The sequence below is a fragment of the Hibiscus syriacus genome, unplaced genomic scaffold, assembly GCF_006381635.1.
Source record: "Hibiscus syriacus cultivar Baekdansim isolate YM2019G1 unplaced genomic scaffold, ASM638163v2 tig00112928_pilon, whole genome shotgun sequence".
NCBI classification, from domain to species: Eukaryota; Viridiplantae; Streptophyta; class Magnoliopsida; order Malvales; family Malvaceae; genus Hibiscus; species Hibiscus syriacus.
This window is the reverse complement of record NW_024063422.1, coordinates 197,504-213,384: the sequence shown is the minus strand read 5'-3', so window position 1 is coordinate 213,384 and position 15,881 is coordinate 197,504. Positions and strand designations below refer to the sequence as shown.

The following is a 15,881-nucleotide window of genomic DNA, read 5'->3' as shown; positions in this document are numbered from 1 at the left end:
TATTGAGCTAATTTATAGTATTCTAATAAAAATAAAGACGATCTAAAACTTAGATTTCCTCCAGCTCTACAAAATTGAAGATGGAGAAGACCTAAGATATGTAAACTCGGTTGCTTACAAGTGTGTTCCACAAGTAACACTGTTAAGAGAATGTGGCTGCGCGCAGCTATTGACTAATGGAAATCATTCTAACAACTTCCGAGCCATTCACATCGGGTGATCGGAATCAGAGGCGACATCTTCTAAGCTTCTTTCGTTTCTTCGTCCCTTTCCATGCCTTGACCTCCTGGGTGCTTCATCCTCACTTTCGCTGTCATCATTTCTGAAGCTGTTTCCGGCAGCAAGCGAATCTGCCTTTTGTACTTCTTGCTGATACTGAGTCTCGTCATCCAACGCACCCCCTGGACCGGTCATGTCCTGTCCCCTACCCTGCTCCGATCCTGCACTATACCTATCATTGGTTGGTCCGCTGATCTCTTTTAATACCCCGACCAGAATTCTGTGAGGAAGGTGCCGGAAGTCCAGAAAACGTAGGTGCATGCCAACAAGTCGGCCACCTCGAGGAGGATTTGCACCTGTAGGCCCCATACCCCCAATAAATGGAGCATGCCCTGGCCCCATCATCATCCCAAGTCCACCACCTGGAAACATTGACCCAGGTTGTGGAGGTCGCCCTGGAAACATCATGCCAGATGCGGAACCCCTAAAATCTCCAGAAAACCTTGGTCCATATGGGGAAAATGGACGGGGAGCACCAAAGAGATCCGGCATCCCAAAACCATCAGGTGCAACTGGTCTATAAGAAAAGCCATCACCACCCATCATCATAGGTGGAAAACCACGCATCCCGGGCATGGGTCTGGCACCACGACCAAGTGGCATGTGAGGGGGCCACATCATTCCTCTGCCTCTTCCTCTGCCTTGATCTACGGCACCTAAGCTTTCATCTTCCTCCTCACTTTCATCTTCTCCTCTTCTTCATTGTCCTCAAATGGAACGATGTCTGGGTTCTCTCCTCCAATATCTGAATTGACTCCCTTTGCTTTCTCTTCTTCACGTTTTGATTCTGCCGCAAGCGAAGTAGCCTGTATCCATGGGAATTTTAAAAAAATTAATACAAACATGCATATTCATTCGTTGTGGACATCCAATATTTGTCCATCTCTTTGTCTAAACAACCTTCCAACGGAAAACGAAGTACACAAAATAGATTGCTCGCCAATCAACTCATGAGTCTAATCTTGCACCAGTTACTCTCTACAAACACCCGTACACAACTTTAACACTAACGCCACTTGCATATTATGATTCATTAGGAGGCTATTAACCTCTGTCTCAAATAGATATTTATATAATACATGGGTATATAAATGAAAAATCTACTAATTAGCACCAAGCAGTAGAACACAAAATTTGCTTCCCTCTTGGTCTTTTTTTTTCACTTCCACTGGACCTTTTTTGTTTTGAACCATTACTTTTACCACACTTATTCTAATAATTAAATCTCTATTCATGTTCAAACTCAGAAATTAGAAAAATAAAATAGAATGAGCATACCATAAGCTCACTATCTGGTTCAAGATAAAGCATGGAGGCTAGCTGCTCACCAACAGAAGGCTCTAACTCCTGACAATCTCTACTTATCTGCCAGCACACAAAGTAGACCAATAAGTTTAAACTATGATCAACCAAAAATACAGTAGCTCAGCGCGTTTGAGTATTGCTTACTGTAGAAACTACTACTGCAGATAAAGATACATTGTAAAAGCAGATACATAATTCAAAGAAACCATATCATTAGCCTAGTTAATTGACAAAATTATTCGCCAGGTAAAATTATCCTCGTGCAATGTGAAGACTTTAACTTTAAAAGGCTAGAAACTATACTTTTACTGGTAGGTTCTCATTGTAGGGGTTCCTCAAATGACGAGTTTTGTGGAAGGAAAGCTCGCATAACTGCACATCAAGAATAGCAGTGAGTAACCAGAAGCTTGTAACTTTGTACAGAACAATCTTATGCATGCCGCAAAAATTCAAAATAATCCATCTAATGGGGAGCATTAAACCAATCAGCGACTAAAAATGTAGAAAAATTAGATTTAATAAACAGAAATCATCAAAATAAGCACTATCTAAGAATATCTTTAACCTTTTTAGTTCCTTAAATCTGCTACGTGGAGAATTTTGTTCCAAAAGCAAAGGAAGAAGGGAGAGGGGAGAAGAAATGCACCTTTAACCATTTTACTGAGAAATTCCGTCCATAATGGGCAGTTCCATGAGCATACTTCCAGTTCCCTCCACCAATAGATCCACCAATTTTGGATGTCATCTTAGCACAACCCTGATAAGCCAAGACAGAGTAATAGTAAAACATCAAAAGAGACAAAAAGGCAAAATTTTGTACTAATATTATCATAAGACGTAACTGAGGACTTACTGGATATAAAAGCTAAACATTGTCAGATATGAATAACAAGTTATTTCAGAATCACACAGGTACCGATTCTCATATTGAATAGATAGAGGACTGGACTGGGGATATAAGTTTCTGAAATACCTGGAAATGCCGAGTACGGTTAACAGAGAATATCAAAAAACATTTTCAGCAGAATCAAAAGCTTCATTCAGTTTAGCCTCGTTGCTTCTTTGAGTTGCCCATACTCCTTGTTGGACAGATAGTTCCAGATTTTCGCAGTTGCAACTTTTAACAATAAAATACCTAAGAAACCATATTTAAAAACCAATCATAACAAAGTTACTCATAAAAATGACACATAATTCAACACAGAGAATAATGTCAAATTCAGGAAAAATAAGAAAGCAAATAGAACCGTGTAGAGGTTATAACTTATAAACAGAAGGCTGCCATAGACCAAGATGAATGCTAACAATAGTAATTAATCACTAAATCAAAGTAAAAAGTATTATAATATAATTCCAGATGCTTATTACTGTAATGATTGTCAATTATAAAGCTGAATTTAAACTTAAACATTTTTAGGCATACTAGTTCTCTACCATTCAATTCAAAGCCAATACAATCACTACTTAAGGAAGTTTAGCTAAACTCAAGCATAGATTAAACCTTTAGCATCTTATTGCTGACAACTGAGCATTTTAATTCATTTAGAAACAGGATTAAAAGTTACGACTTGTCAAGAGGACTTTCAATGTCAAGAGGACTTAGACGGGCTGTTCGCTTCCCCATTATTGTTTAATTTTATAGGAGAGCTCCTTAATCTATTGCTTATCAAGGCGGTTTCTTCGGGGTTGTTCAATGGTTTGGTTGTAGGCAAAGAAAAAGGTTCTTACATGCTATTCCATCTGCAATTTGCAGACGACCTTATAATTTTTGTAATTCATCTAAGACGGATATATTAAACGTTAAGAGAGTTCTACGGGTTTTGAAATTATGTCCGGTCTTCAGCTTAATCTCAGCAAAAGTAAATTATTTGGCATTAATATTACTGATGAAGAGGTCAAGGAGTGGGCGGGGGACCTTGGGTGTGCAGTTGGTACTTTCCCTTCTGATTATTTAGGGCTGCCGCTTGGAGCAAATAGGAACTCGTCAGCTCTGTGGGATCCGGTTGTGCTGAAAATTTTCAAGAAACTTTCGGGTTGGAAGGCAAAAACTCTTTCTTTGGCAGGGAGACTGGTTTTATTGAAATCAGTATTATGCTCTCTACCTACATATTATTTGTCTATGTTTAAAATTCCAGCAGCAGTGAATTCTAAGTTGCAATCCATCATGGCCAATTTTTTGTGGGGAGGAGGGGCAGAATCTAAGAAAATACACTGGGTTAACTGGTCAACAGTGTGTAAATCAAGAAGTTGTAGTGGTCTGGGTGTGCTGAATCTTAATTTTATGAATAGGGCCTTATTAGAGAAATGGTTTTGGAAGTTTTGCAAATGATAGCGAATCAATTGGAAGAAGATGATTTGTTCCAATTATAATTCCAGCAGCAGTGAATTCTAAGTTGCAATCCATCATGGCCAATTTTTTGTGGGGAGGAGGGCAGAATCTAAGAAAATACACTGGGTTAACTGGTCAACAGTTGTGTAAATCAAGAAGTTGTAGTGGTCTGGGTGTGCTGAATCTTAATTTTATGAATAGGGCTTATAGAGAAATGGTTTTGGAAGTTTTGCAAATGATAGCGAATCAATTTGGAAGAAGATGATTTGTTCCAATTATAATCAGAACACTAATTTGATTTTTTCTCTAACATATTACCAACAAATGCTTCTTGGATTTGGAAATCGGTGGTTTAATAATCATTTTAAAGATGAGTTTGGTGCTAAGGTTCGTAGCATGTTCCAAGTCAAAGTGGGTAATAGGGAGAGATAAGGTTTTGGTTTGATATTTGGGCTCTAGATCATCCCTTTGAAGACTGCTTTTCCGAGAATATTTGCTCTTTCTTTGAATCAGTTTGGGATATTAAATGAATTTGGTGAGTTCAATTCATCGGGGTGGTCTTTGTATGTTCAATTGAGAAGAAACCTATGTGATTGGGAGCTAGAACAGTTTTCAAATTTTCTTGCCATCATTCATACTTCAGTCAAGAGATGGTCTGATTTGGAGAGGGAATGGGGAAGGCATTTTTTTGTTAACTCTTGTATGAAGACTTGTTTTCTTGAATCGGTAGGAGACAATTTTTGGGTGAAATGTATTTGGAGGGGGTTGGTGTCTCCTAAAATAGAAACTTTATGTGGCAAGTAGCCCATCACAAATTGGCAGTTAAGTTTGAGCTACAAAAAAGAGGGGTTTCGGGATTGTTGATGTTTCTTGTCCTTTGTGTAAAACAGAGATTGAATCTGTCTCTCACCTATTTTTCTCTTGCACGCTGGCATGGTCCCTATGGAATATTTTTGAATTTTTGGAAAATTAGTTCAATTCTTCATGTAAATGCTCAAGGATTTTTACTTGCTTGGAATGATATGATGCCTTCTTCTTCTGTTTGGTCCTTAATTCCGGGTGCATGCTTTGGACCTTTTGTAAATTCAGAAATGCTGTGGTTTTTGAAGGAAGGTCCTTGGATCAGATTGAGTTATTTTCATGGCTAGGCTAAGGCTTGCTTCTTGGTTCTTAGCTAAGTTCAACGGGTATCTATTACTAAAGACACCCTGATTAGTGATCCATCTATTGCAGATTTTTGCTGTTCTTCCAGAAATTCGGCTACTAAAATTGTGTCTTGGATTCCTCCTCCAAAGGGGTTATCTAAAATTGATGTAGATGCAACAGTTTGCAATGATTGGCGAAGAGTGGTGTAGGTGGTTTACTAAGAGATGATGGTTCTTTCAAGAATCTGCAGATCCAGACCCTCCAACTTTGCTGGAGCTTATTGCCATTAAGAGGGGTGTACTTATCTTTGAGCCTATTCTTCAGAGGTTTAAGAATCGATTGGTTGTTGAATCTGATAGCAACTTGTTGTGGATTGGGTTAAGAATTTAGATAGTTGTCCTGGTGTTTTCTTCATCTAGTGAAAGATATTGTTGTCATGATAAGAGTATTGGAGGTGCTATCAGATGGGTTGACAGAACAATAATATAGAAGCTGATAGCTTAGCTAAGGCTGTATTGGGTAGTTATTGTTGGTTGGATTAGAATGTTGTTTAATTGAGTGAAAGATGTGTTGTTTGGTGGGTTTCGGTTTGTTTTTGTAAGGGGATTGTTTGTTTTAAACATTTTTTTTATAGAAGTTTAGGCCTAATTAAAAACCCCCTTGAAACCCTCCATGTTATATCAGTAACATGAAGGACCTAGGAAGGAGAAAAAGTGCCTAAAATTTTATAGTAGAGCATTAATACATAGGCAGACCCGAAACAGACTGCTAAACCTCCAACAGAAATGACATAAGACTTAACACAAAACACCTTACAACATAGGAAATACCATTTCCTACACTTCAACACAACCAACATAAATCAACAAATCACCCTATCCCATCTTTAGCTAATTTGTCAGCTTCCCAGTTCGCCGCCCTCAAAATGTGCCTAATAATAATATCCTTTCATGCCATATGCGAGACTATGTTTTTTACCAAGGAATGAAACAAGGGAGTGCATAAACCCAGATTCTTGATCCACTTCAGGGCAATATTTGAATCGGATTCTAGAATAAACCTCTGATTAGGACCGACACCTAAGTCATCCAAAAGACAAAGCCCCCTCTTAATCGCCAATAACTCTACCATGATAGGAGGCCACCCCCAACACTTTCAGAGAACCACTGAAGCAACACACCACTACTGTCCTGAATCAGACCCCCAATACCTCCTTTAACCATCCAAAAACCATCTCCATCAACATTTAACTTTAAAAACCATCCGGTGGAAGAATCCAACGGTTGGTCGAGTACGAACCTTTCTCCGACTTCCCATCGATCAGCAAGTTTCAAGTCACCTACTAAGGAGTCTAAAGGGATTAGAACATCATTAAACCTTGCAACAAACCATGAGGCTATCCTAAATCGAACAATGAATGACAGTCTGACTACATCCAGCTTCCCTTTCTGAAAAGTAACCTCATTTCTGCACTTCCACACTGACCACATCACCGCCCTTGGAATAAACTTTCATATCAAAGAGTTAGGCATTAAATCATCCCACAAAATGATAAAGTCAATGATGTGCTTTGGAATCACCAAAGACACATTCCAAATTTTCAAAAAAGTAAACCATAGACCCCATACAACCTCACAATGCATAAATAAATGTGAAACTGATTCCACCTCCCTACCACACAATGAACATAATGGATCATCAATCTCTGCCACATCTCGCTTCAATAATTCCTCTTTAACCGACACTCTCTGATGAGCTAACTTCCAAACAAACGTTTCAATCCGTGGAGGTGCAATCCTAACCAAATATACCTCTCCCAAGTCTCATGATTCTGCTCAGTACCAACCTGATCAAGAAAGTATTGATACAAGATTTAGCTGTAAAACAGCCCTCACTATTCCTTGTCCAGATCCAACAATCATCATCGACAGGAGATATAGAGATATTATTCAGCATAGAAATCAACTGAAGCCACTATTCAATTTCCCAATCGGCCAAATTTCTTCTCATTTGGATGTCCCACACCCAACCAGAGGCATTATTCACCCTAAACTCCATCACTTTGTCCGATTTATTACTAGACAGAACATAAAGTCGAGGGAACAAAACTTTCAAGGGTACTTCTCCCAACCAAACGTCATTCCAAAATTCCACAGAGTTCCCATTCCCCGTCTTCAATCGCATGTTCCTCCTAAGACAATCCCCAAAACCACCATTGGTAAGAAATTGTTGACAACCCTTTCCAAATCCACGAAGCACGGGCTGAGCACGAATTCCCAACTTATGGAATTCGAATCCAAGTTATAAACTGCACACACCACCTTCTTCCACCACGACTTCTTTTCTGACGCAAACTTCCATACCCATTCCCCAATAAAGCTCTATTCAATAATGATAAATTTGGGATCCCTAGACCTCCCAATCTTTTTGGTTTGCTGACCGACTTCCAATTAACCCAATGGATTTTTTTGCTATCTGCCGAACCCCCCCCCCCAAAGAAATGAAGCCATGATAGAGTTGAGTTTTTGTAGCACAGGAACTAAAATTCTGAACATAGAAAGGAAATAAACTGGGAGAGAACAAACCGATTTTACCATCACCACCCTTCCTGCTAACGACAAGGAATTAGCCATCCAACTACTCACTTAGCATGAAATCTCGCCACTATTGGCTCCCACATAGCAGCCGAATTCCTCTTATACCCCAAAGGTAAACCTAAATATTCTGCTGGAAAATGGCCTACCAAACAGCTGATATCATTAGCCCAAGAAACTAACTCCTATCCTCAACATTAATACCATAAATCCTGCTCTTGGCTAGGTTTATCTTCAACCCCACCAATAGCTCATATATTAATAACACCCTTCTAACATTTCTCAAATCGAGTAGAACCTTTACTAAAGCTATAAGATCATCCGCAAATTGCAAATGCGATAACTTGAAAGGCCGATCATGAGCACCTAAATCAAAACCCGAAACAGTCCCATATCCACTGCTTTAGTAAGCAGCAAATGCAACAACTCAGCAACCAAATTAAACAACAGAGGCAAAAGCGAGCAACCCTGTCTTAGTCCCCTAGTCGTATGATATTTCTCCGTAGGTGATCCATTAACTAAGATCGAAATGGAAGCTGATGACATACACTTATACATCCAAGACCGCCACTTATCACAAAACCCTATTTTGCTCATTATATTCATCAAAATGACCAATCAACCGAATCATAGGCTCTCTTAAAATCCACCTTTTAGACTACTCCCTTCATCCTTTCTTCCTTCAAAAGTCAATACTTTCGTTTGCAATAAACGAGCAGTCCAATATATTTCTTCCCGGAATGAACGCGAATTGTGACGGACTCATCTCGTTAATGCACAAACTCAAACGTCTAGCTAAGACTTTTGAAAGAATTTATATAACCCTCCAACTAGGCTAATTGGCCTAAATCTTCCAACCCCTCCGGATTTGCCTTCTTAGGAATGAGGGAAATGAAAGAATGGTTCACCTCCGAATCCCACTCCTTTCCCACATAAAACTCCTTAAAAAACAGCATCACATCATCTTTCAAAATATTCCAGAACTTTTAAAGAATCCTAAATTCAAACCATCCGGACCCAGAGCTTTGTTGGAGTTCGAATGAGCAATAAAATCCCAAACTTCCTCTTCAGAAATGAACTCTCCAATGCTGCACACTGCCCTTACGAAAGTTTAAGAAAATCTAGACTCAAATCCTCAACCTCTAGAGTGTTCTTTTGATTGAACAACCCCTTGAAAAACTCCATCACTGAAGCTTTAATTAAACTAGGATCTTCAGTGACTTCATTATCCACCTTGAGGGATTTAATACAATTCATTCTCCCTCTCACTGTTGCACTATGATGGAAAAATCTAGTATTCCTATCTCCTTCCAGGCTCCATTTCAATCTAGACTTTTGCAACCATATCGACTCCTCTTACTTTTGTAGCTCCCACAATTCATTCTTTGCTTCAACTATGGATTTCATTGTTGCCCTGGAAAGCCCTTGTTGCAAATCCAATTCCATGTCCTGAATTTTTTCTCCAATGTACTGATTTTACCTGGCAGCTGTAAATAACCCCTCCTAGACCATTTCTTTGCCACTTCCTTCACCGGTTAAGAACTTTGGCAATAGACGACGAATTATCCTCTTTTTCAAATTGAAGCAACTCCTTCTTTATCCTCTCACTAAACCCATCTTCCTCCAACACATAATTAAACAATCGAAAAGGTTTGGGACCCCAATTACATTCCCTATCTCCAACAAATAATATTGTGATCAGAAACGAACCTTGGCTGCAAAATTTGGCTAATCTTGGGAAAAAGAGAAAAAAACTCTGACCAAAAAACCTATCCAACCTCTCAAAAGTGGGAGCATCTCTATTATTACACCACGTAAACTGACCTCCAAATAAAGGCAAATCAATTAAATTCGCCTTACTAACAAAATCTCTGAAAATGTTCACTGTTACCCGATTCACTTCACCTCCAAGTTTCTCTTCCTGAGACACAGCATTGAAATCTCCACCTAAACACACTGGACAGTCAACCTGTTCCAGAAAGGATACTAATTCCCTAAAAAACATCTCCTTCTCAGCATCCACACTCGGACCATAGACATTTATGAAGCAGCAAATACCTGGAAATCTATCCAACAACCCCTTTAATGCCACAAAACTGCTATGAATAATCTCTTCCTTAACCACAAATACCTTCTGATTCCACAACATTATTAAACCACCACTAGCACCTACAGCAGGAATTGATATCGAACCAGTAAGAATTTTGCCTCCCGTTTTCCTTACTAACAAAGGACTGACAGCTTCCAATTTAGATTCTTGTAAAAATACCATTGTAGGCTTTTTCTCTTCTACAAATCTCCTAATAACTCGCGCTTTCACTTTCCTACCCAAACCCCTTACATTCCAGCACATAATGGACCACTTTACCATAAAAATTGTGTCATAACCATATCTCATATTCCTGCTACCAACCTTCAAATCTCTCTGCCCTTTACCAGAGGAACCACTTTGGTCAAGAATTCCTTCTCTTCTCCTTTAAACTTAACCCCCAACAGTTTGGACACATTCTAACATTCCAATGCTTCTGCCACCCCCTGTTTCTCATTTTCTGAAACAAAATCCGAACTCTTAGCACAACTTTTAACATCCCACCTCCTAGCATAAACCTTTTTATAAAAACCTCTCAACATTGCTCACTGACGCACTCCTCCCAGACGGTCGTCGTTGGACCGGTGTAACAGACTCATCTTGCAGATCGGGTTCGGCTTGTGTAACAATTTTTGAATCTGCAGACATATTACCATTTCTATTTGCTGCTGGACTTCCCTGCTCAGGCTCATTCGCCTCTAACCTTCCCAAACTATAATTGAGCCCATCATCTTGTACAACTTTATCTTGCCCCAAGGTAATATCTTCCAAGCTGATCTCCTTTTGTCTCCCTTCAGAAAAAACTCATGACACTTTCTGTTGACAGTGAACCTCACCTAGTATTGTCCCTTCAGCACAAAAGTCAACATCTAAAATATTATTACCTTCTCTATTTTCTTTCAAATTTCCATCGTTAATCGTGTCTCCCCTTGAGAAGCACCCCGAACCCATGCTTCTACCCTATTCAGAGGGTCTGACATCGTCTGGATATCCAACTGCCCTTGCAACCCACCTCACTCCTCCCCTAGGTTCCCTTCCGACGAGTTCTCCCCCCAAGGATCAACTATTCCTTCCACAGAACCATCTTCATCAACCCCATCTTCTAACTCAGGAAAGAAATCTTCACTGCCTTCTACCTTAATCTTAATAATAAAAGGCCTTCCATAAGTATTAATGGTAACATGGGAGGGGATATCAAACGGGCTCTCAACCCTTAACAACATATGAGCCACCTTACAATCCACTCTTTGAGCTGTCTGCTCCTGAATCTTCACTAACCTTCCTCATCTCGAAGCCAAACCAGAAAATAATGAAACTGACCAGCAGTTTAATGGAACACCGAACATGAATACTGCACAGAAAGGTAAAGGAACACATTTCTCTTCCATAACAGGCTCCATCCTTTCAAACCTGAAGGACAGTGCCTCCCACTTATCTTCAACCGCTGCATCTTTCTCCTCCATTGACTGGAATACTATCAAACATGCGTTCTTCGCATATCCCCACCTTACTATCTTGACATTAAATCCTTCATTTCTTAATGCTCTCTGCACGAAATCAACTTCAAAAATCGCTTTGCAAATACCTGTTAATGACGATCTCAGCCACAACCTTTCCTCCATTGGAATAAAGACTTCCAAATGCTTCTCCTCCTCCCTTTTATCTCCAAAGCTGCTGACTTGTTAACCCTCAACCCTTTTCACTCCCATTACCGTATCTTTATATGATCTACCATCATGAAACTTGTTCAGCAACTCCTTTTTATCCACATCCACTGCATGGTAGGAAACTCTTTTCCTTTTCGAAACCTCCAAAACTACATCAGCAGGCTCTGCGACACTATTACGATTCAAGTTCCTCGGAAAACTACTCCTCTGATACTTCGCCGTCAACACCATAATTCTCCTCCCATCAACCAATACATTATTCATCTTAATCTTAGCATTAAGCAAATCCTCCTTGTTTGCAAAGTGCACAAAAGCGAAAGTCTTGTCCTTGTAGTTAGGTCTCCTATTAACAAACGGAATGAACACCTTAATCACCTTGCCATGAAGGCTAAAACTATAACATCTTCTTGTACTGATTCTCAACTCTAGATTTAACTACAAAAAATTAAAATCAGAAATTTATTCCCTGTTGTTCATGAAATCACTTTCTTATTTCTATCATATTCTAATCTGTCCCTTCTCTCATTGAACCACACCATTACATGAAGCTGTAACTTAAGTGAAATGTGGCAAAATTAGCATGAAACAGAAAAGTGACCTTTTTTCAGATTTCTAAAAAAGGGGAAGAGAAAACACACCAGCACCAGAATACATCACATTCTAGTAAACAAGATGGTCCAGGTGTAGAAAAATGCTTCAATATATATATATTTTCAAAAAGCAAAAACAAATGGAGAGATTATTTTTCTTTCTCGCCCTTGTATTCATAAAAGAATAAACCTTTCCACTACAAAAAAAAATATGTGTTGTATCCAAAGCTGCAAAAGTTAAATTACAACAACTTCATTACTTCTGTAGACATGAGAAAATAGGAGAATAAAGGTTAATTTATTCAACTCTTGGGTCTTAAATCTAAGTAAAAGGTTTACACATTTTTAGACCCCTGCAAAATAAAATAAAAAATACAAGAGCTTGAAGGAGTATAACAACACAGAAAAGAATAGTTAATCATTCAAAATATAAGATTTGAACGACACAGAATAATGATGTAGAAAAAAGAGCAACTAACTATTTTAGGTTCTTACGAAACTAATTACATCTGATAGATGATGTGTGAATTCTGTTGGACAATTATTGTTCAATTAAGGACTCGTCACAATTCTGTCCAAACAAATACAATTACTGATTTACAGAACCTGGTTAAGACCCCAGGACACCTAGATATTCCTTGAGGCAAAGGTATAGCACTTCTGTTCGCCTGGTTAGACTGACTATTGGGGACATTTTGTATCTGCGTCTGGCTGACCTGTTGTTGAGGCTGTTGAAATTGCTGCTGCACATTAGCAGACTCTGTTGTTGAAGGTTTTACAATTGCTCCTTGGTTTACATTGTTTTGTCCTTTTGGAATCTGAGATTTTTCAGTCTGTTGGGAAAAGCCGGCATTCCGTTGTTGAAAAAATTTGTTGTTATAATTGTAAGAAGTCAATTGCTGAATTTTGTAGGACTTCTTCCACAGATGGTGGAGGTCCAGGGAGCTTTGCATGCCTATATCGGCAGTCAGGACCATTGGGACAAAAACCTAGCTTGTACCTGCAATCATGAAATTCAGTAAACATAATTACTGCTAAATATTCAAGAAGTTCCATGGTTTCTGTTTTGAGATGCATCAAAAGCAAGCTATTTGGCAATTACAATAAAACAAAAAATGGGGGTCCAATGACTTCAAAAACAAAATAACCATCCGTTTCATTTAGCTTTCCCTAGGTAAAGCATAGTTTATATAAGCTATTAACTAAATTCACTTGAAATAAAATGATAGAACACTATGGCTCATCTTATAAGGCACGTTTAATAGAAAATAGCACTTTGTTTTGTTCTAGCCATTCTCTAAATCTTCTTTCATGACCCAAATCCTATAAAAACTAGTGCAAGAAATTGAACCGATGTAAGAGGAAACAATAATAACGCAAGCATAAGCCCCGAAAAACATACATGTTACACTCCTTGATGTCCTCGTTGGTGTGTTTATAGACACAATCTTGTTCCCTGCACTCACCAAAGAGCCTAAAAAACCGGCAGACCGGCATACGGGACTTGTCGTACTGGTGAAGGAAACCGCAGGCATCACCCTTCATGCAAAGGCTGCGGAGCCAGTGGCGGCATACAGTCTGTCGAAAGCTCCTTCGCCCAGCTCCGCCACCTGAAACGGCGGGGGAGTCATTCGTCAAAGCAGGGGCAACGCCTTGGGCGACGGGGTTGTTGTTGTTGTCGGCTGCAGAGGGATCGGAATTGACGACAGGCATGGAGGCGGTCGGGGCGGCGGGACCCACATCAAGACCGCCTTCGAAATCGAAGCTGAGACCTCCCTCGGCGTCATCCATAGTGGCCGCTCGTGATTGTTTGTTACTTTTCCCTTTTTCGGGTTTGATTTAGGGCTTAATGTATAAATCTGCGAATTTTACCAGTGTTTTATGTGAGAGAAATAAAAAAACAGGAGTTATATACTTTAAGGGTAAACTATATCCTATGTTAATTATATGTAGTCATCCACTAATACGAATCAAATGAATTCTATAATAAAAAAATTATTGTTATTCTTTAAGATTCTGAGTTCGAATAATGTTAAAGGTGTGAGTGTTTAACATCAAATAGTCGTATTTAAATATATATTACCTTATACTTGCATAAATTAATAAAAAAAATAATAATCCACTATAATAATATTGTCTGCTATATAATAGTAATGATATTTTCCAAAATTATTATTGTGTGATTGTAATATTCGTAATTATTATAATTGTATTCATTATACTCGTATTTACAATAAACGAAATATAAATGAAAATATAACTGAAACCACAATTAAAATTCTTTTATGTTAGGTAATAAATATATTATTTTTTGAAAATTATAAATATGTTTTTTCAAAATATTATTTGAAATATCTCACTTATTTTTTAATAGAAACAACTAGATTATTAAAAGGTTAAAATATCTAAAATTTACCATAAGAGTTTACAATTGTCATAATAAACTAAATATATAATTTGAACATTTTTCTATAACATAAAAACTTTTCACTTTATATTATATAAGAATCATACATGGAAAATATTAAAATCTCGATCAAAAAATAGATACGAACAAATTGATTACATCGACAACAAACAACAAAAATGAAATTAAGCTATTAAAAGACCATCGATAATCACAAATCAGAGCCAAGAATCATGAGAAACTATCCGCAAACGCAAAATCGCACATCAAAATTCAATTCAAAAATCCATAACAGAAAAGATCAACATGACTACAAATAAACATAAAGATATGAGCCGGTCATCAAGAAAAATTACTTCTACATGAGCTACTCACCATAACTAAAAGTTGCCGTTCAAGAGTCCTTTAAAGTTAAATGTGGAGTCCAGTTTTTAGTTGAGATTGGAAAGTTAATATTGCTGAAAGAATAAGAGTGTTTATCTAGCTCACTATTCTGAATAGACTAAACACGAACGAAATACGGTTCAAAAAGAAGATGACTCAAGAGAACCAGTGTAAACATTGCCAGGGAGTTAGTTATCGAATCGATTGAACACATACTGAGAGAGTCTAAAGTATCGAAAGAGGTGTGGGAGAAGACCGAAGTACGGAGTCAAGATGTGAGCTTCGAATCTAGGGTTTTCGAAGAATGAATGAGATGGAATTTTTTATCGGAAAAAGTGACCAAATATGGAATAGGTTTGGGAACTCAATTTTCTACAATCATATGGAGCTTATGGAAAACCAGAAGCGAAGCAATATTTAAAGCAATAATCCCAACACAACTAAGTTGATAAACTACAACAACAATCTGGCAAAAGAAATCACCCAAGCAAATAACAACATAAAAAAAATGGAGGAAACCGCCAAGTGGACACTGGATCTTGAAAAAAAATGGTCTAATAAGAGATGAAAAAAAAAATGGGCGTACGGGTTTATGGTAAATCTCGGCAAAACAACGATCGTCGTGGCCGAAATCTGGGGTATAAGAGAAAAATTGAGCCTTGAGAAAGCCTTGGGAGCGACGAACTTAGTAGTCGAATAGTCGAAGCAGATGCTCGATGGGCAGTCGAAGCGATACAGGGAGGTGGATCGACCAACATGTAAAATAAAATTCTTATTAGTGAATGTCAAAAAATGGTAAAAGAAGGATGGTTAAGGAAGTTCGACATACCTAGAGAGAAGAAAATCGTTGCGTGGATCGGATGGCACACCTAGCTTCCATACGAGTCGAAGGGACGCACAAAGTTGAGGAGCCACCAAATGAACTGCTTAATCTGTTGCGAGCCGATATCCATGGGATAGAGCTATTAAGATGGTAAACAAAACATTGTCGTTTTGTCCTATGTACCAAAAAAATACATTAGAAACGGAACGGGGAAAAACGAAACGAGTTGTAAGAACTAATCTATAAAAAAAAATCAAAGGTTTAAATA

General features: G+C 38.3%; 1 pseudogene; it reads right to left on the bottom strand.

The window, feature by feature from the left end:
* Positions 1 to 73: 73 nt before the first annotated feature.
* On the bottom strand, positions 74 to 14,806 carry LOC120184762 (annotated as a pseudogene).
* Between the last annotated feature and the right edge of the window lie 1,075 nt (positions 14,807 to 15,881).